This window comes from Budorcas taxicolor, chromosome 13, assembly GCF_023091745.1.
Source record: "Budorcas taxicolor isolate Tak-1 chromosome 13, Takin1.1, whole genome shotgun sequence".
In the NCBI taxonomy this organism is placed as follows: Eukaryota; Metazoa; Chordata; class Mammalia; order Artiodactyla; family Bovidae; genus Budorcas; species Budorcas taxicolor.
In genome coordinates, this window is record NC_068922.1 from 54,513,514 (window position 1) to 54,532,936 (window position 19,423).

Here is a 19,423-nt window from a genome sequence, read left to right on the forward strand (position 1 = left end):
AAAGATAAATCTGTGTCATTACCATAAAGAGGTTACCATAAAAAAATAGATAAAGAGAGAAAATGGTATTAGATTGTGGCCAGGAGTCATGTACGGATGTGAGGTTTGGACCATGAAGAAGGCTGAGTGACGAAGAATTGATGCTTTCGAACTGTGGTGCTGGAGAAGTCTCCTGACAGTTCCTTGGACAGCAAGGAGATCAGACCAGTCAATCCTAAGGAAATCAACCCTGAATATTCATTGGAAGGACTGATACTTAAGTTCCAATACTTGGGCCACAGAGCCGACTCTTTGGAAAAGACCGTGATGCTAGGAAAGATTGAGGGCATGAGGAAAATGGGATGACAGAGGATGAGATGGTTGGATGGCCTCACTGACTCAATGGACATGTGTTTGATTGAAGTCAGGGAGATGGTGAAGGACAAGGTTAGCCTGAGCTAACCCCCAAAGGCCCTGGGGAGCACCTGCTTGTCCTGGGACCCCGTGCCATGCAGCCTGCCACAGGGCAGCAGCAGCCCAGGGTGTCAAGGGGTCCAAGATCTAGCTCAGATCCTGACCACCAGCACTGTGGGGTCAGGTGACCCTATCTTCCCCTGGAAGAATTAGGAGGGGCCGGAGGAGGCCCAAGAGGTCGCCCACAGAGCACAGCAAATTTTGAGAATAAGGGTAGCCTGGTAGAGTGTCCTGGAACTTTCTGTACTTGGTAAGTTCTGTCCCGGTGGGGCTTTGTCTGCAGAGGAAGTCATTAAAAGGGAAAGAAAGCACAAACCAGGTTCCACTGCTATCTGGGCAGCTCTAGGAACCGCACAGATTATCACATTTTTATGGTCAATCATTGTCCTCTGGCATTGTGTTTGGAGCACGACCCCTCAACAAAGAACTGAAATTGGGGTGCTGGTGTGGACACCCCCTCTCTCTATGGACTTCAGCTGGCTTCAGCTGGACATCTCACTTCAGGGAAGTGTGTCTCCTCCTGAGATCGGAATAGAAAGACAGAAATTTTCTCCGGGTCATGGAATGGGTTCATGGCCAAACCGGAAGCCCCTCCTCCTCGCCCCAAGAGGCTTGGCGTTGGGGGTTCTGGCCTGGAAAAGGGAACACTAGGCGTGGTACCCAAAAATGAGCTGGCGCAGCTAGCACACTTTATTTGCAGAACATAAAATCCTACATTAGTGGAGTGTTTTGTGGTCACTTCTGTTTGCGGGAACTTTGCATATATATAATTTGAATCATTAGAAACTGTCTTTTGTTCTTCCTTTTTTGATTCCTAAGTTGTTCGTTTCCATCTAGTGACAATTGACATCATGTCTCAGAAATGACGAGAACATGCTGGAACAAAGTGCGCTGATTTAACTGTGTTGCCTGAAAAACAGTTTTGCTGAAGGCTAAGGGCATTGGCTGGGTGACAGAGCGAGCCTGCGTGAGCTGTTGTGATCTGTTAGATGTTGCATCCAGGCGGGGGTTATTATTCAGAGCGGTCCAGGTGTGGGCTGACAGTGCGTACCTGGCTTACCCAAGAAGATGATTATGTGGTCAGCATGGTCCCGGGAAAAGAGTCAACCCAGAGTTGTCCAAACATCCTGGAAGGCAGAGCTTCATGGGGATTAAGTTTCTCTGGTGAGGGGAGGGCACAGGTCTCTGGAAGGATCTTTGGTAGCAAGAGTCCATGGATGGTAAAAAGTGAACTTTGTCTCCTCAAAGTTATTATTCCAGCTTAGGCAGGGAGAGCACCTTTGGAACAGAGCAGACGGCTTTGGAGTCTGTGTGGCCGCTTGCTGACCTCTCCTGGAACCCTTTGTGAGCCTCCTGTCCCCCTCAACAGGGCTCAGCTCCAGCTGGGCATGCCCAGGCCCTCCGAGTGAGCTGCCATCATCATGGCAGGATCTCTGTGTTCCAGTTGCCCTGCTTTGCTGACCTCTGATGTGAACTGAGATGTTGGCCTTGCTGGGCTGGGCCACTGTCCAGCTCAGCGCAGATGCCTGCTGGCTGGTATGGACAAATTGAGAAGGGCTGACTCGGGGCCACAACACCCCTGCTCTTCCTTGCTCTTTGTGAGTCCCCAGCAAGGTGACTCTCCCAAGTCAGAGTTTCATTTCCATCTCTCTTTTTTAGAGTATCTGTGGCCTTTGAAAGCAGCTGCCAGGGAATCTGATTTCCTTGCACAAGTCCTGGGCATTCTCCCAAAATGCTGGCAGACAGGGAGGCCCTCCCTAGGCTTATGAATGCACAGATAAATCACACGGAGGAATGTGCCTTGGCCCTTCTGGCAGTGGCGATAGGAACAGAGATCCCTGTTCACAAGCATTTTCTTGGATCTGGCTTATTCCGCTGGTGATAGGTGTCTAGACTGACAGATGCCATGGTGTCCAGTTCTCTTTAGAAGCCACCAGCTGGGTATAGCTCAGAGAACCTGAGTGAGAGATTGGGTTTGGGGCAGAAGAAGATGGAGTCTGAACTTCCTGCCCTCCCTCTGAGCCCTGACATCTGAGGAAACCCGGGGCCACCTCTGTTCTAGAGAAGGCCGGCAGCAGAATGGGGAGAAGGTACCTCCATGCCAGCAGCTCCAGGGCACAGGTGCTGCTGGAAGCTCAGGAAGAGACATGCCAGGCCCCTGGCGCCGGCAGAGCCCAGTGTTGTCCAGACACCGGGCCTCTGCTGCCAGGCATCTCCCTGTAAAAACCATTTGAATTTCATTGTGGACCCACGTGTGTGATCTTTCTGCATCCGCCTCCATAAAGAAGCAAATGTCTTGCCAGGCGGAGGGCATGTGCCCGCCTGCCAGTCTGGGGGATGGAGGAGGGATCAGAAGGTCCACTTGGCAGAGACCTCTCATTCCCAAAAGCCCTTGCTTCAGGTGAGTCATTACGTCAACTTCAACCATAGCTATGCCTGGACCGCAGGGTCTACTGACACGCAGAGAGAAACCCACCAAGCCTCCTACCCGGCTTGCATGCCAGCCCGCCCACCTGTAATGCCCAGTGTTAGTCTTCAATCCTGTAACTGCCTGGTGACTAGGAAGAGTATGTTGCACAGAGGAGGTTTTGTGTTAAAGACATGAAATGCAGATATTCAGTTACTAACCGCTCTCTCCAGTGTGCCTGGGCCTCTCTTCCTTTTGCATCTGATTGAGAATCTCAGCAAACTGAGGGGCTGGGACCTCTCCGTGCTGTGAGACCCTGCCCTTGGCATCTTCACCACCAAGCTGCTACCTCCTGGGAGCAAATGTCCTGCCACTCATGACCACCAACAAAAAGGAGCGATGGCCCAGGGATGGAGGGACAGAGTTGGGCCACCAAGGGACTGGAGCCTCTGCTTTTTCAGTGGATCAGGGTGTGTCATCCTGCTCTCAGCCTCTGGATTCCCCTGCGCCTTTACTTCCCCATCCTTCTCTTGTCCAGTGGCCTTGTCCTGTGTTCCCCACAGTCCTGCCTGCTCTTGGCTCCCTGTCCCACCTGCCCGCTACCTCACTATCCCAGGGCTCTACCCATCGTGTCCACTGCTCATGCCACAAACACCTCATGAGCTATTCCTCAACCCCCATTCCTCTCCCCTTGTAATGTTCTTGAAATTTCCTTCTTTGTTGACTATGCAAATCTCTATCTCACCTCCTCTAGGAAGTCCTCCAGAACCACACCTCCTGTCTTCCCTCTTCTTCACCCCTGGAAGCTGATGTATTGCTGGGTTCTGTTACGAGGCCCCCAGTGTCCTCTCTGCTCAGGATGGTCTTATCAGAGTCCCAGAACCATGACCAGAGATGGCCACTTCCTGCCAACTGCTCACTGAGTCATCAGGACTGGCCAAGCCAGGGCAAATAGGGGCCTGAGCCCTTGACACATATTCCTCCCCCATCTAGGACCTTTCTAACCATCAGAGGATCAGCTGCAGCCAGATATCCTAGACTGCCCTGCTGCATCTGACTGGCAGGTGCCAAGGCCTGACAGTCACCCCTCCCATCACCAGAAGATGAGAGACAAATTCCCCTCTGAGAAGCCCACCACCCGGGGCTCCAGCCCAGCGGTGGAGCTGAGACAGTGCAGTCGCCACCGCCCTGCAGCCATTCTCAGGGTGCTGGGGGGGTTGCTGGGTGGGAGGTGCCCCCTCTGGGAGGACTGCCTCCAGGGTCCTGAAAAGTCTGTGGGTTGTGGCCTTGAAGAAGATGTGACATGGCTTTGCAGCAGCCAGAAAGGAGGGCCAACCATGGCTCTGAGCCAGCAGGAGCAGATGAGTCTGCCGGTCAAGGTGGAGAGCCACTCCAATGCTGTCGACACCACTGCAGGTCTGCCAGGCCATGGTGGCGTCTGACTCCTTGGAGGGCCAAAGTTTGTGAGAAGACAGAGCCGCTGCATTGCAGGAGAGAAGGGCCTGCGTTGGGAAAGCAGGGACTGCCATCAGGGAGGAGACCCTTCCCATCAGGATGGGACTCTGGGGTTTGCCTGAGGTGTGTGGGGTCCCTGAGGAGCCTTGCTTGAGGGTAGAGTGACCAGCCTGGCCCTCTCCAAGCTCCTGGGGCTTGGCTGAGGCCACTGAAAGGGCTACTAGGGGGTGTGGAATCAGGAGACAGTGCCCAGAGCATACAAGGGGGATGCCTCCTGGTCCTGAGCTTCCTTCTGGGGAGGTGTCTGCTGTCTGTGGGGCCCGGGAAGCCTGGCAGCCACCTGGAACCTGTTCAGCTTGTACCAACTTGCTCTGATCTGAACGGCCCATCCAGTGGGCGGGCGGGTTCAAGTCAGTTCTCAGGGAGAGAGAACGACATCTAAGGCCCCTTAGTGGTGAGGTCTGTCCAACCGTCTGCAGCTGCGTGGCCCATGGCCAGTGCCCTGCAGAGGAGCTGGCCCTCTCCCATCTAGGAGAATGTTTTCTCCTTCCAGGGTACAAATGCAATTTTCTGGCTTACTGAGAGGCCTGAATGTTCTATTAAACCCCAGGAACATGGAGCCCCTGAGGGGATTTGAAGAGCCTGGTCAATTTCTGCATCCCAGATGGCCTGATCCACAGCAGGAAGTGGGGCAACTTGTGGCTCTGGGGACCCTGGAGGTTCCCGTGTGTGCAGGCCCTATGGGTCTCCTCCGGGCTCAGCAAGCCTGGCAGAGGCAGCCTCCCGCCTGTCTTCCCCCCTGCAGCCTCCCCCTCTGCTCAGGTGGGGGCCAGGTCTACTGGACCCCCTTCTGCGGCCACACCTCTCAACCCCCCAAACCCTTCCAGCTGCTCCTGGCTGGGCTAATGAGGTCAATTCTGAACCTGAGTACCTCAGCGACTGTGGCCGGGTCACCCCATCCTCCTGTGCAGACCCCTCCCCAATACTGCCCCTGCTGCCCTCAGCTCCATCCAGACCATCCCCCCCAGCCCCTAACCACTCACTTAGTTCCAGTGAAGCCCCTCTGGCAGCATCTCTAGGGAACGTGTCCCCCGTCCTACAAGGCCTCTGTCATACGACTCTGCCTCAGGCCCTGGCACTACCCAGGGCTTCTTCCCTCTGTCCCCGTGCTCCAACCCCTTTTCCCTACCAGGCTTCCTCCAGCTTCTTCCCATGAGCACTGTGGTCCTGGGAGGTGTCCTCGTGGGCCTTTCCCATTGTTCCCCAGACAGGGTCATGGGCCAGAACCCCTCCTGGGGCCCTCACCTGCTCCCTCCCTGAGTCCTCATCTCACTCAGTGAATCTTTTCGAGAGAGCTGAGCCCCTCTGCCCACACTCACTTCTCGGAACCATTCCTTGAGTCACTCTCTCCTCCTGTTCCCTGTTCTGCACCTGGCTCGTCATCTCTGCCGCTGTCCCCACGGGTCCCTGGGCCAGGTCTGTGTGTCTTTGTGCAGTGTCAGCTCAGGGGCAGTGCTGGGCGCCAGTGCACACGGGCTCCTGCATTTCATCAAGATTATCCACTGCCCCTTCTGCTCGCTGTCTACACCCTGTGCGTTGTCCTGCCCTGTCCTTCCCAGCATCCAACTGCCAGGGCTCCCAGGGACCCCAGACCCTGGGCCAGGATGTCCCATGTCCTTCCTGAGGCCCAACTCCTTTTGCTCCCTCCCCAGCCTCACTGACTTTCTGCCCCTGCCCCCCAGCTTTATTCTCGCCTTGGCTCTCTGGGTCTCTGTGTCTATTGCTCCCTCTGCCTCCTCTGTTTGTCACAGGAATTTTATTTATTGCAAGATTGACATTATAACAATATCAAAGGATGTTTAAGACATGTATTTATTGGCTGTGGCGGGTCTTTGTTGCTTTGTGGGGGCTTTTCTCTAGTTGTGATGCACGGGCCTCTCGGCGGTGGCTTCTCCTGTTGCAGAGCACCAGCTCTCAGGGCGCACAGGCTTCAGCAGCTGCGGCTCGCAGGCTTAGCTGCTCTGCTGCGTGTGGGATCTTCCCAGACCAGGGACTGAACCGGTGTCCTCTGTGTTGCAAGGTGGACTCTTAACCATTGAACCACCAGGGAAGCTCTGTTACAGGATATTTTTAAAGGAGAACCATTCGCTCTTGGCTTGAGCATGGTGGCTATGTTTCTGCGTCCATGGTCTCTCTGGTCCTGGCTGGTAACGGCCACTTCCAGTGACACATGGGGAGTGAGGTCCTCGTCACCGGACGACACTCATGACACCCAGATGCCGCAGAGTGAGGTACCTGGTGGCTGCACCCCTGCGGCCTGGCACCTGTTTTAGCAAAAGGTAGGGAAGGGCACCCACTGTCAGCCCTGGGTGGTGGGGGGAAGGGGTGCTGACTTCCTAGACACCCCGACCCTCGTCTACTGGGAGTGCTGGGTCCTCAGAGGGGGCCCAGGCACCCCCAGCTCAGCACACAGGAAGCCACAAGGGAAAGGAGTCAGTACAGGAGGGCTCTGCCCAGGCCCCGGACACCATGTTTTTGAGGTGGGCGTGTCTCCCCAAGGCAGTGCCAGCTCCCTGGATGGCCCCAGCTCCTCCCATGCAGGCCTCAGTCACAGGCGAGGTCCAGCTGTGGGCATAGTCAGTCCGCACACCAGCCACTGAGGTAGGGGCTGGGCTCCTTCCAGCCCTTGGTCCTCAAACCCACAGCCGCTCTCCCCCGCCTCCCCATCCCTTCCTTGCTCTGGAAGGACCCTTTTTCTGGCTGCTCCCCTGTGCTGGGCTGCTCTGAGGATCCAGCTCTGAGTCAGCCCTCCTCCCCCACCACTGGGCCAAGCCATTCTCTGCCCTTGGAAGCCCCCACCCCCACCCCCAGCCATGAACTCCTCAGAGCTGGGGCCACGCTGGTTCAGACTTTCCTGTTCCTATCCCTTGCGTGTTTGCAAGCGACTTGGGCCCCAGGATCCCGTGTGGGTCGGAGCTGCAGGGGGAGGCCCCAGGGCAGCATTTCCAGGGAATTCATGACAGCATTTTTCGAGAGCACACCCACCCCGTTCTCTACCCTCTGGGGGCTTTTCAAAAAGTCCGAGGGCATGCATTGCTGGTGGAAATGTAAAATGGTGCAGCTGTGGAAAACAGGCTGGCAGTTGTACAACAAAAAAACCTCTTAAAACAGAATTACCATATGATCCTGCAATGCTCTTGGGGATATTATCCCCAAGAGAATTGAAAGCAGAGATTTGAGAAGATATTTGCACACTCACATTCACAGCAGCACTATTCACAACTGCCAAGAGATGGAAGCAACCGAAGCGTTCATCAGTGGGTGAAGCATAGACAACTGTGCCTGTCCATGGGATGGAGCCGGTGAGTGGCAGCTGTGCAGGCCAGGGCCCCAGAGGACAGGCTCCACAGTTGGCTGAGCGAGGTGGGGGCTGCCCAGTCTGATTAACTCAAATACAGATGACAAGTGACTCATAGCTGGTTGCCTCAAATCAGGGAAATGGAAAAAACCAAGTGTTTGATAAATATTTTCCTCATAACCTTCATTAATTATGTCTCTACATGGCCTGGGAGGTGTTAATTGCCTTCTGTCCAGGCTCTGCTCACAGTGACAGGAGCACTGTCTGGGGGTGTCCTTGCCTTCTGGGTCCCACTTCTAAGGAGACTCCCCCTGGCTCTGGCAAACTGTGGTGAGTGATGTGTGGTCGATGGTGGTGTTGGTGGTGCTCTGGGTTTCAGGGACAGTGAGGCCTGGTTGTGAGAAATGGGCCCTCATCTGTGGAAATTAGGTGGCACGTATGTGGGGCCTAGGCCCCCTGGGCCCCCTCAGCTGGGAGGGGCCTGGGAGGGAGCTGCCAACAGAAGAGAGGGGCACGGAGGAGGAGGGGGCATCGAGAACCCCATGTGAAGGCCTCTGACCTCTCCCCAGGTGTCCTTCTATCCAGAGAACCCTGCTTCTGGTCTGAGGCCTCAGTGGGCCCCGAGCTGTCTTGAGCAAGGAGAGGAGGGCACCCAGAAAAGGCCAGGCTGTAGGGAGCAGGGCCGCTTACTGCTCACTAAGTCACCTGCCATCCCATCCTCCCCCGGGCTCCTCATCCCACACCCTGGACCCAGCTCTGAGCTGTACGCATGCCCCCTACCCCAGCCCCAGCCCCCACCCTGGCACATGAGCTGCTTCATGTGCCCTCAAAGCCCTGGGGGTATGAAGTGTGGGCTGTGGGGACCTGGCCCAGGGGGCAGTAAGGTATTTCCAGTGAAGCTCCACCACCTCCTGCAGGTAAGGTTGCTCCCATTTCATGGACACCCACCTGTCTGTCTTCTGACCCTGGGTGGCCTTTGGGCCAGCCTGTGGGCAGCCGGCCCCACTCCTGTCCTTGGCACTGCTCTCCCAAGCAGGAAATGGATCCCGGCAGCTGCGGTCCTACAGGGCAGGAAGGCGGCCTCGGGGAGGGCTTTTCCGTGTCCTACTTGTTCTGTCTTGTTCAGGGCAACACATTAACCAAAGGATGGAAAACAGTGGAAATTTCAGCCTGTGGGCCCATGGAGCAGAGTTCTTCCTCGGGTGACGGTCAAGGAGAGTGCTCGCTCTTGGAGCCTAGCTGCTGCCCCTGCACGAGCTCGCACTGTCCACCCCAGACAGTGACCCCAGGCTGAGGGTCCCCCTCTTAAGGCACTTTCTCAGCTTCTCTTCTACCCCATAGGCAGTTGCCTGGATGTGGAAAAAAAGTGTTAATTGCACAGTTATGTCTGATTCTTTGCAACCACACAGACTGTAGCCCACCAGACTCCTCTGTCCACGGGATTCTCCAGGCAAGAATACTGGAGTGGGTTGCCATTCCCTTCTCCAGGGGATCTTCCCGACCCAGGGATCGAACCTGGGTCTCCTGTATTGCAGGCAGATTCTTTACCATCTTAGCCACCAGGGAGGGAGATGGTTTATTATGATAACTGAGCTTGTGAAATGGGGATTTGCATTTACGTTTTCTTCACCCTCATTTCTGGGGAGGAAAGTGAAATGGGGGCCTCCCCACAATGGATTCTGGGAGCACACCCAGGGCTCTGCTGACCTGCATGGACTTGATCGGCTTCGGCTTCTGTTCAGGCCAACCTGCAGCTCCCGGTGGCCACAGGGACTGGGGGACTGGGGACACAGTCTGTCGTCCCCACTTGTCCCTTGCTGACACTCGAGAGTGGGGACTGTGTGGCCCCTCTGGACACCGGAGGGTGTGATGCCTACTTCCTCTGTCTTGAGGGAAGCCTAGCTCCATCCTTTCATGCAAGTTCCGGCTTTATCTGGTCTTTCTGGTAAAACTGGCAAAGTGTGGTTTGAATGGACATTTCCCTTTTTGGATAGTGACTACTTAGATAATAACAAAGAACTTCCCGTAGAGATACCAAATACAGAACTGCAGAAGTTGCTTAGAAGTGGGGAGGGTCTGTTCCCAGCACTTCTGGGCCGAGCTCGGGTCAAAAGTACATCAGTCAATACGGTTATGCTGCCATGACCAGCAGGCCCAAGGTCTGGGAGTTCCATCCCAAGTGGCCTTGGAGGGGGCAGTGCAGGGGCCCAGGTGGTCAGGGGAGGAGGGCAGGTGAACCTTGTACCTGCCGAGTCCTGAGGGTGCCCACCTGAACGTCACTTTCCGGGGGGGCCTCCACCCCCATCCTACCCCATGCCCTGAGGGCAGAGCAGAATTCCCGGACACAGGCTCAGCCTGACACGTGACTTCCTTTCTGCTTGGGTCTGGTTCAGGGGTCATCTAGGGGGAGCTGGGCAGAGTTCAGGCACACAGAGCTGTCCACCCGCATGGCAAGTGGGATAAGCCTTCACCGGCGTACCCTCCTGTCATCCAGGTGCTCCCACCACGGGAGCAGGAGATGGAAACAGGAATAGTGACCTCCTCAGCCCCTCTCCTGCCTTTGGCCCTGTTCTGGGTCTTTGCTCACTTGAACCACCTCCTCCAGACTGTTCTGTACCCATCAGGGCCCCTAAAGTGTGGCCAGAGGGCACATGGTTTGCAAAGTAGGGGGTGGCCTGGCCTCCCAGCTTCCATAGACCTGGGGGTGCCCTGCTGTCCCCAGGCTGCCTCCGCCCCTGCCCCCAACCCCCTTGTTCTGCTGAGTCATGTCCTGGCTCCACTCTGGGCAGTTGTGACTTCTGGTCGGTCGGAAATGTTTCTGGTTGAGCTGCCAGTGGCTTCATGTCCTTCCTGCCCCTTGAGAGGAAAGTTTCAGTTCTGGAAAATTACCAGGCCCAAAGGGAGGCAAGTTTCTGCCCCGGGGCAGGTTGAGAAAGAAATTTCCTGACTGCATGGCTCCTGGCAACCTCTGATAGCACCCTCTCCTGACCCTCTGGTAGTGGGACCATTGTGTCACAGACTGTCCTTGTGGACACGAGCCAGTGTGTCAGAGAAGCGGCTCAGCCCTTTGTGACAGGTGCAGGGCGAAGCTGTGAGTTCAGGCACATGGACTCTTTCCAGAAAGCACAAAGCCCTGCAACTGCCCAGAATGACTGAGAGGTGCACAGGAGCCAGGCCCTCCCCCACCTCCCAGGGTAAAGCTCCTTTACAAAGCACCTGGAAGTCAGGTAAACATCAAAAGTGGGTTCAGTTCAGTTCAGTTCAGTTCAGTCACTCAGTCATGTCCAACTCTTTGCAACCCCATGAATCGCAGCACGCCAGGCCTCCCTGTCAATCACCATCTCCCGGAGTTCACTCAGACTCACGTCCATTGAGTCCGTGATGCCATCCAGCCATCTCATCCTCTGTCGTCCCCTTCTCCTCCTGCCCCCAATCCCTCCCAGCATCAGAGTCTTTTCCAATGAGTCGACTCTTCGCATGAGGTGGCCAATGTACTGGAGCTTCAGCTTTACCATCATTCCTTCCAAAGAAATCCCAGGGTTGATCTCCTTCAGAATGGACTGGTTGGATCTCCTTGCAGTCCAAGGGACTCTCAAGAGTCTTCTCCAACACCACACTTCAAAAGCATCAATTCTTCAGCGCTCAGCCTTCTTCACAGTCCAACTCTCACATCCATGCATGACCACTGGAAAAACCATAGCCTTGACTAGATGGACCTTAGTTGGCAAAGTAATGTCTCTGCTTTAGAATATACTATCTAGGTTGGTCATAACTTTTCTTCCAAGGAGTAAGCGTCTTTTAATTTCATGGCTGCAGTCACCATCTGCAGTGATTTTGGAGCCCAAAAAAATAAAGTCTGACACTGTTTCCACTGTTTCCCCATCTATTTCCCATGAAGTGATGGGACCGGATGCCATGATCTTTGTTTTCTGAATGTTGAGCTTTAAGCCAACTTTTTCGCTCTCCTCTTTCACTTTCATCAAGAGGCTTTTTAGCTCCTCTTCACTTTCTGCCATAAGGGTGGTGTCATCTGCATATCTGAGGTTATTGATATTTCTCCTGGCAATCTTGATTCCAGCTTGTGTTTCTTCCTGTCCAGAGTTTCTCATGATGTACTCTGCATAGAATTTAAATAAGCAGGGTGACAATATACAGCCTTGACGTACTCCTTTTCCTATTTGGGTACGTGAACCGTGAACTCCCTGATGTTCAAGCAGGTTTTAGAAAAGGCAGAGGAACCAGAGATCAAATTGCCAACATCTGCTGGATCATGGAAAAAGCAAGAGAGTTCCAGAAAAGTGGGTTCAGTAGCAATTAAATCTTTAGAGCAGAAAAAATAATTGACAACCAGCTTGCATAAGGCTGGAAGTTCCCCAGGGTGGAGTCAGGTACAGAGTTCTCTGGGTGCCCCCCTGCACCACCCTGCTGACACAAGTGATGCTATTCAGGTTCATAGCCATCACTGATCTGAATATTCATGCCACCCTCTTCCTCTTCTCTGGCCGAGGAGGAAACGTGGCTCCTTGTCTCAGCTCCCTCTGTCTCTGACTGGGACATCTGTCCCCGTGAGTGGGTGTCACTCCAGCACACAGAAGTGAACCCCATCATCTCACGGAAACTCCTAAATGCTCCAGAGGGGAAGCCCTGGGAAGTTTTACACAGCACAGTAGGTCCGTCCAGGGAACCAAAGACAGACCTGACCAGCCTGACCCTAACCCTAGGCATGTTACAACATTGCCCCATCTGGGCTTCTCCATGGTCCATGCCCACCAGGCTGGCACGTGGGCTGCACCATGGGCCTCAGTCTGTCCATATGTGCAGTGGGGCAGTAAGTGGGGCTGTAGGAGAGCTCAGGGGACAAGACTAAAAGCTGCCCAGAAGGGTGTGGCCTTGGGGCCACTGTCCCATCATGCACTAATATTTAAGAATCATGGATCAAACCTTTTAAAGCAGCTATGGCTTCCGGCAACCTCATGGTGCTGGGCAGCACCCAGCTCCTCCCGGGGAGGTGGCGAGTCTTGGCTACTGTGACATGTCCCTGAGCTGACCAAGAGTAGCACATGGCCAGCACCTTGCAGCTCTTGGCCTCCTTGCCTCCAGTGTCTGCAGGATGGAGCTCCTCCTGGAGGCTTTTTCCTGTTCTGGCTTTCAGATGTGCCACACCCCACGGTTCATGGCCCTTTCCCCACATCGCTCCCACCTCTGCTTCCATCGCATGTCTCCTCTGGCTCTGAGCCTCTAGCCTCCCTGCTCTCAACCCCAGAGACTACCAGGCTCATCTCCCATCTCACAGCTCATACCCCTTTGCCAAGCAAGGTTCTCAGATTTAGGGTTAGGATGAAGGTATTGTTAGGGACCAGTCTCCGCCCACAACCCAGCATCTCAGCTGCTACTCAGGGACCCTCCCTCCCCAGGTCCCCTTGCTGTCCTTTCTCCTCTTTGTGCCTGCTCCAAGGGCTTTCAAACCCTTGGCCTGGGATCTGAGCTGGCATCCTTCTGCAGGGATGGGTTTGGCCCCCCAGGTCACCCAGCTAATGCCTGGTCACTGAGACTTTTCTGCTATTGGTTCTATGCCAGCAGGGCATGCATCTGCTCCCGCCCCACCTTGCTTGTCCTTTAGAACACCGATAACGTCATTCATCTCACGGCTGTTAACCCAGGTGGGCTACCTGAAGGTGGGGCCTCTGAAACCCAGTCCCAGCCAACCAGCATGTTAAACTGATTTTAAGTTACCTTTAAAAATTTAAACTGATACTTGTGCAGTTTTTGAAAGCTTTTAAGTATGTTTAAAACAACTCAGGTAAATGAGTATCATTTTTGACTATGCTGCTAAGTCACTTCAGTCGTGTCCAACTCTGTGCAACCCCAGAGACAGCAGCCCACCTGGCTCCCCCGTCCCTGGGATTCTCCAGGCAAGAATACTGGAGTGGATTGCCATTTCCTTCTCCAATGCATGAAAGTGAAAATTGAAAGTGAAGTCGCTCAGTCGTGTCCAACTCTTAGCGACCCCATGGACTGCAGCCTACCAGGCTCCTCCATCCATGGGATTTTCCAGGCAAGAGTACTGGAGTGGGGTGCCATTGCCTTTTCCAGTATACAAGGTTAGGTTAGGATGAAAAGAAAAGTGGTAGAGTAAGAGCATGCTGAGGGCAAATCTAGATAAACTGGAAAAAAAAGAGAAGAGCAGCTATTTCAGGAATTTCTGCAGAGATGGATTTGGGGCCTTTTCCATGTTCTTTAGGAAAAGATAAAAGTTGTAAACCTTGTAAAACCTTATTAAAGTTCCATGTTAACACACTAAATTTAGAGCAGAAAATCAACCTTTAGTTTGGGATTATTTTAAAAAACAAAAGAAACACCGATATCAGGGAAGATTTTTAAATTTCAGTATATGATTGGTCATTCCGTAATCCTCACAACGTTGCTATTTTTTTAATAAGGGAAGAACTTATAAGGGTTAGAAAATGATGGCCAGATAGTGACAGAGACGTTAGATAACAATAATAAGAATAAAATTAGAATCGAGAAGGAATGAAGGATTAAAGAAGAAAATGAAACTAAAGAGAGGCGACAGGAGCTGCGGACAAGGAGAACAAGTCATCAAGGCAACTAGATCTTATGAAATTTAAGTATAAGCAATGATTTCTGATAAAGGTTTAGGATCTGAACTTAGATGCACTGTAAGCATAAAACATATCTGGGAACTTTGAAGACTCAGCAGAAAAAAGGAAAGTAAAATACTTCATTAATAACCGCTGATGTTGATTATATGTTGAAATGATAATTTGGGGGCTATTTCAGGGTAAATTAAAGATTTATTAAAATTAATTTTAACTGTTTCATGTAAAATTACATATGAGGCTCTATTATATTTTTATTCAACCGTGATAAACTAGATGCACGAGTTTAACAAACAAAACCTGAAGGTTTAATGGGCCACCTAGTGGTGAGTGACGCTGGAGGCTGTGAGTCTCTGTGGGTGACCGAAGAGTGTGTATTGTGTATGTCTGTGTGTGTGTATGTGTCTATGTGTGTGTGTGTCTATGCATGTCTCTGTGTCTGTCTATATGTCTCTGTGTGTCTGTGTGTGTGTGTCTCTGTGTGTCTGTGTGTGTGTGTCTATGTCTATGTGTCTCTATGTATGTGTGTCTGTGTCTCTGTGTGTGTGTCTATGTCTATGTGTATCTGTGTCTGTGTTTGTGTGTCTGTGTCTGCGTGTGTGTCTATGTCTATGTTTGTGTGTCTCTGGGTGTGTGTGTCTGTGTCTCTGTGTATGAGTGTGTCTATGTCTATGTGTCACTGTGGGTATGTGTCTGTGTCTCTGTGTGTGTCTAAGTCTATGTATGTTGGCATGTGTGTGTGTCTGTGTCTGCGTGTGTGTCTATGTCTATGTTTGTGTGTCTCTGGGTGTGTGTGTCTGTGTCTCTGTGTATGAGTGTGTCTATGTCTATGTGTCACTGTGGGTATGTGTCTGTGTCTCTGTGTGTGTCTAAGTCTATGTATGTTGGCATGTGTGTGTGTCTGTGTCTGCGTGTGTGTCTATGTCTATGTGTGTGTGTGTCTCTGTGTTTGTCTACATGAGGTGGGTGTGGTGCTGGACACAGTACTGACTACACAGTGGTGTGAAGCCCATGGTTTCTGCCACAGAGGGATCAGTGTGGGCCGCAGTCCTCAGCACAGTGGGCAGAGTGGATGTCCCACTGACCCCTCCTTTGCAGAGGGGGCTCAGCTTACCAGCTGGGGCCCAGGGGAGAGGCTGGTCTCCACCCAGAAACAAGGCCCTGCCCTGGGCTCCCAGAAGGGTGTTCCAACCAGGAGCTTCCTCTTCCTCTTGCCATCGGCTGGACCATGCAGAGGCTCTTGGGGCCTGGGGGGTGTCCTGGACCCCACCCACTGCCTGTCAGAGGAGGCAGGTCCTGGAGGGCTTAGGCAGGAGGGCCAGTCTGGGTGACAGATGATTCCCCTGCAAGGCAGCAGACTTCTCCTGGGGTGTTTCCAGCAGAGGGCATTTCCAGAGAGGAGCTCTGCTTTGCTGGTTACTAACTGCTCACGGGCAGTGGCCTCCTCACCCTTCTATCAAAGTCACTTCCTGGGGTACCATGTCCCAGGCTCATTCAGCCTCCACCCCACCCTGTGCTCAGGAAGTGGAGGTCATGTGGGGGGTACCTGCCATCAGCAGCTGCAGTGGAGACATCTGACAAGTAGTGACTCTTTCTTTGGGAAGCTCTCCAGTCTTTGAGGGGCCACGAGTTCTCCAGGCAGGCCAGGGGACAGTGGGCTGGAGGCCTGCGGCAGGGCCAGTGGGGAGCTGACCTGAGCCTGGCCCACCAAACTCTTGGGCTCCTGGGTGGCTGTGGGGCCGGTGGTGAGACTGACCCAGGTAGGGGCAGGAGTCTGGTGGCCCTGGTGGTAAATGTGTATGTTGGGGGAGGTGCGTGGCAGCCTGATCCACTGGGCACCAGTAGGGAACCTGTACGCCCAGAGTTCTGGGTTCTCAGTGTTCTGGTCAGAGCCAGAACTGAGAAAGCCAGCAAAGCCAGCCTGAGACGAAAAGCAGGGAGCCCAGTGGTGAGCAGGGTGGGGCCATGGAACCCTCCAGAGCTGGGGCCATAGTGAGGGGTCCATGATGGGACATTGGTCCTCCAGCCCTGGGTCTGCTGAGGTGGCTGTGGCTTTATCCCAGCGACGCTGTCCTGTGTCTCTTGAGGTCCTCCTGCCTTGTGAAAGCCGGGAGGTGCTGCCACCCTTCTCCAGCCATTGTGGGTGAGCACTAGAAGACAGATGCGAAGCAGGGCGGCCTGACACCCGCTCTCCCGGCACCTCCCTTGGGCAGCAGGCACGGTGAAAACCCTGTGGGCATGGAGGGTGGCTGCTTATCAGTCACACAGAGCTGGACGCCGCCCTGGTCTCCACCCCTCACCTGTGTTTCCTACCTGTTCTTCCTCTGTGTTTTGATAGAAACCTTGGGCAGCGCCTCCCTGGGATGCATGTCTGAGAAGGTGATGACGCCCGGAAGGTGATAAGTCAGCCGGCTGCTTCGGGACCTTGGAGCCACCAGGAACACAGGCAGACTGGCAGGGGTGTCCGGTCACCACCCTCTCCTGCCCTCTTTTCGGTTCCCTAGAAAGCTGCAGCTATGCAAGAAACCTGCCCTTGGAGGAGGGGCTCCACGGGGAAGGAACAGGTGGACACGAGGGATAGGAACCGGCTTCTCCGTGCTCTGAGCTCAGATCACATCAGCAGCCCTGGGCTTCCTGGGTCTGCCCAGCTACTCCAACTCCAGCAGCCACAGGACAGCGGGTATCTTTGCCAGTGTCTGAAGGCAGGAGGGGAGGGACGTCTGGCCGGCTGCCGGTCCTGCTGAGTGAGAACCTTGGGTGCATGAGGGACTCAGCTTTCCCAGGAGGGAGGGGGAGTGAATCAGCTTCATGGAGGAAGGTGACCTTGCTGGTGACTTTAGGAGCACTGCCTCTGAGCCAGTTCTCGCTCTTGGCTATGTGTCCAGGCAGGTGTGGTTCTTCCATGCCTGGTAGTCCCCGTCTTCGCTACAGCAGAAAAGGAAGTCACAGGATCCCCCAGCAGGCTCGCTTCTCCCATCCCTGTGTCTCCGGGCACCTGAAGGGCCTCAGGTGTCCCCTCGGATCCTCTTGGGAGGGGGTGTCCTTTACGGTGTCCTCTGGACTCAGCTGCTGAGTGAGCCGATCTGAGCCTTGCCTCAAATCATCAAGGCCTTGGCTCCTCCAGGCCTGGGCTCGATCTCCCCTAAACAGAAAGCAGAGGGTGCCACTGGCCCTGGGTTGTTTCTACCTTTTGGTGATGCTGTTACGAAGAACTCTGTGAACATCTCCTCAAGATCCTGCTTTTATTCCTTCCAGTAAATACCCAGAGGCGGAGATGCTGGGTCAGACAACAATTCTAGGCTCACTTTTTTGAGAGGTTGTGTCCTCTTTTCCAGCTTCCTGTCTTTTACTTCAGGGGAATCATTCAGTACATGTGTGTGTGGCTGGCTTCTTTCATGTAAATTATACTTGCAAGACTCATCCTGGTTGTCTCATACAGTGGTAGCCTCTTTCTTTGTGTTGTGTGCCATTGTACGAACATGCAACCATTTATCCAATAAACGGCACATAGAGGGACTTCCCTGGTGATCCAGTGACTGGGACTCTGAGCTCCCAGGGTAGGCCACCCAGGTTTGATCCCTGGTCGGGAACTAGATCCCACATGCCACAACTAAGGTCCTGCATGCCACAACTAGGATCCAGAGCAGCCAAATATATAAATAAAGATATCTTTTTAAAATGGCATGTAGACACTAGGCTGTCTCCAGCTTGGGGCTGTCGTGACTGGTACTGCCTGGGGAGTCTGTGCAGAGCTGATGGGTTCAGGGTATGCATGAGCCTTAACTAGATTTCTGTAAGTTTTATCCAAGCAGAATTCCAGTGGAAAGGAGTTGTGTCATGCTTATATACCTGACATATCTTAACATACCTGACAATAGCCACACACACTTCTTATCAGATACTTCCGAAGAGGATTCTAACCCCGTGACAACCCCTCTGCAGGGCAGATGGGCTCATCCCCTCCACCCCCGATGTTACAGGTCAAGATAAAGCCTTGAGGTTAAGCAGCTTGCCTGGGTGCCACTGCTGGTGAACGGAGAGCTGGAATGCAGGTCCTGTTTCCCACGGTCCGCCTTTATTCACCTCTGAAAGGCAGGCACTGATTTTTCCTCTCCACCACTCACGTTACCTTTTAAAAATTCTGTTTTAATTGCAAGGAAAATATTATGACAGTGGGCCTGCTCCGGCTGCCCTGCTGCTTCCTCCTCTGTTATTACAGTAATCGCCTCACTGAATCGGTTGAGAGGAGGGGCCCGTCTTCCTTGTCTGTGTTTGCCGGTCTCGTTAAAGTGCGTGCCTCTTTGCATTATGATTCCAGATAATTCAATTGGAAGTGATTTATAGAACAGAATCGATGGGAACGGAAAGCTGATTAGTCAGCAGTGGAGCTAGGAAACCCACCGTCTCGTCATTTCTCCTGGTTTGTAGTGAGAAAGTTCCCGACAGTCGCTTGGTCCCCTGAGAGCAGCGACCAGGTCAGCGTGCCCTTGACCATCGATTTATTCACTCGTTCCTTTCCTATAAGATAGTGCGCACATGCTGCTGCCCAGTCTTCTCAGCCCCTTCACTCCACTGCACAGTGTACAATGGTTACTGTTCCGTGCCCGTAAATATTCTTCTACAGCTTTCTTGGTGGCTACATCCTGTTCCACCATAATTGAGCTAACTTACATGGACTGTTTTCAGCTTTGGGGGTTATGTAGGATGTATCCTTGTATGAAAATCTTCTGGCAGAAACTTCTTTCCTAAGGACATATTTCCACGAATTTTACTGGGATTTTGGTCTGTCTTTGCACCCTCCGAAAACAACACACCCATTTCTATTCCTCCTGGCAGAGCATCAGTTCAGTTCAGTTGCTCAGTCGTGTCCAGCTCTTTGCAACCCCATGAATTGCAGCACGCCAGGCCTCCCTGTCCATCACCAACTCCCGGAGTTCACCCAAACCCATGTCCATTGAGTCAGTGATGCCATCCAACCATCTCATCCTCTGTTGTCCCCTTCTCCTCCTGCCCTCAATCCCTCCCAGCATCAGGGTCTTTTCCAATGAGTCAACTCTTCGCATGAGGTGGCCAATGCACTGGAGTTTCAGCTTTAGCATCAGTCCTTCCAATGAACACCCAGGGCTGATC

General features: G+C 53.4%; 1 long non-coding RNA gene across 1 annotated transcript; it reads right to left on the reverse strand.

The window, feature by feature from the left end:
- Window positions 1-6,204: 6,204 nt before the first annotated feature.
- LOC128058746 (uncharacterized) lies at window positions 6,205-8,991 on the reverse strand. Its single transcript, XR_008200516.1, has 3 exons — window positions 8,622-8,991; window positions 7,575-7,799; window positions 6,205-6,639 (listed from the first exon to the last, which is right to left on the reverse strand). It is a non-coding gene; the product is annotated as an uncharacterized LOC128058746 (long non-coding RNA).
- Between the last annotated feature and the right edge of the window lie 10,432 nt (window positions 8,992-19,423).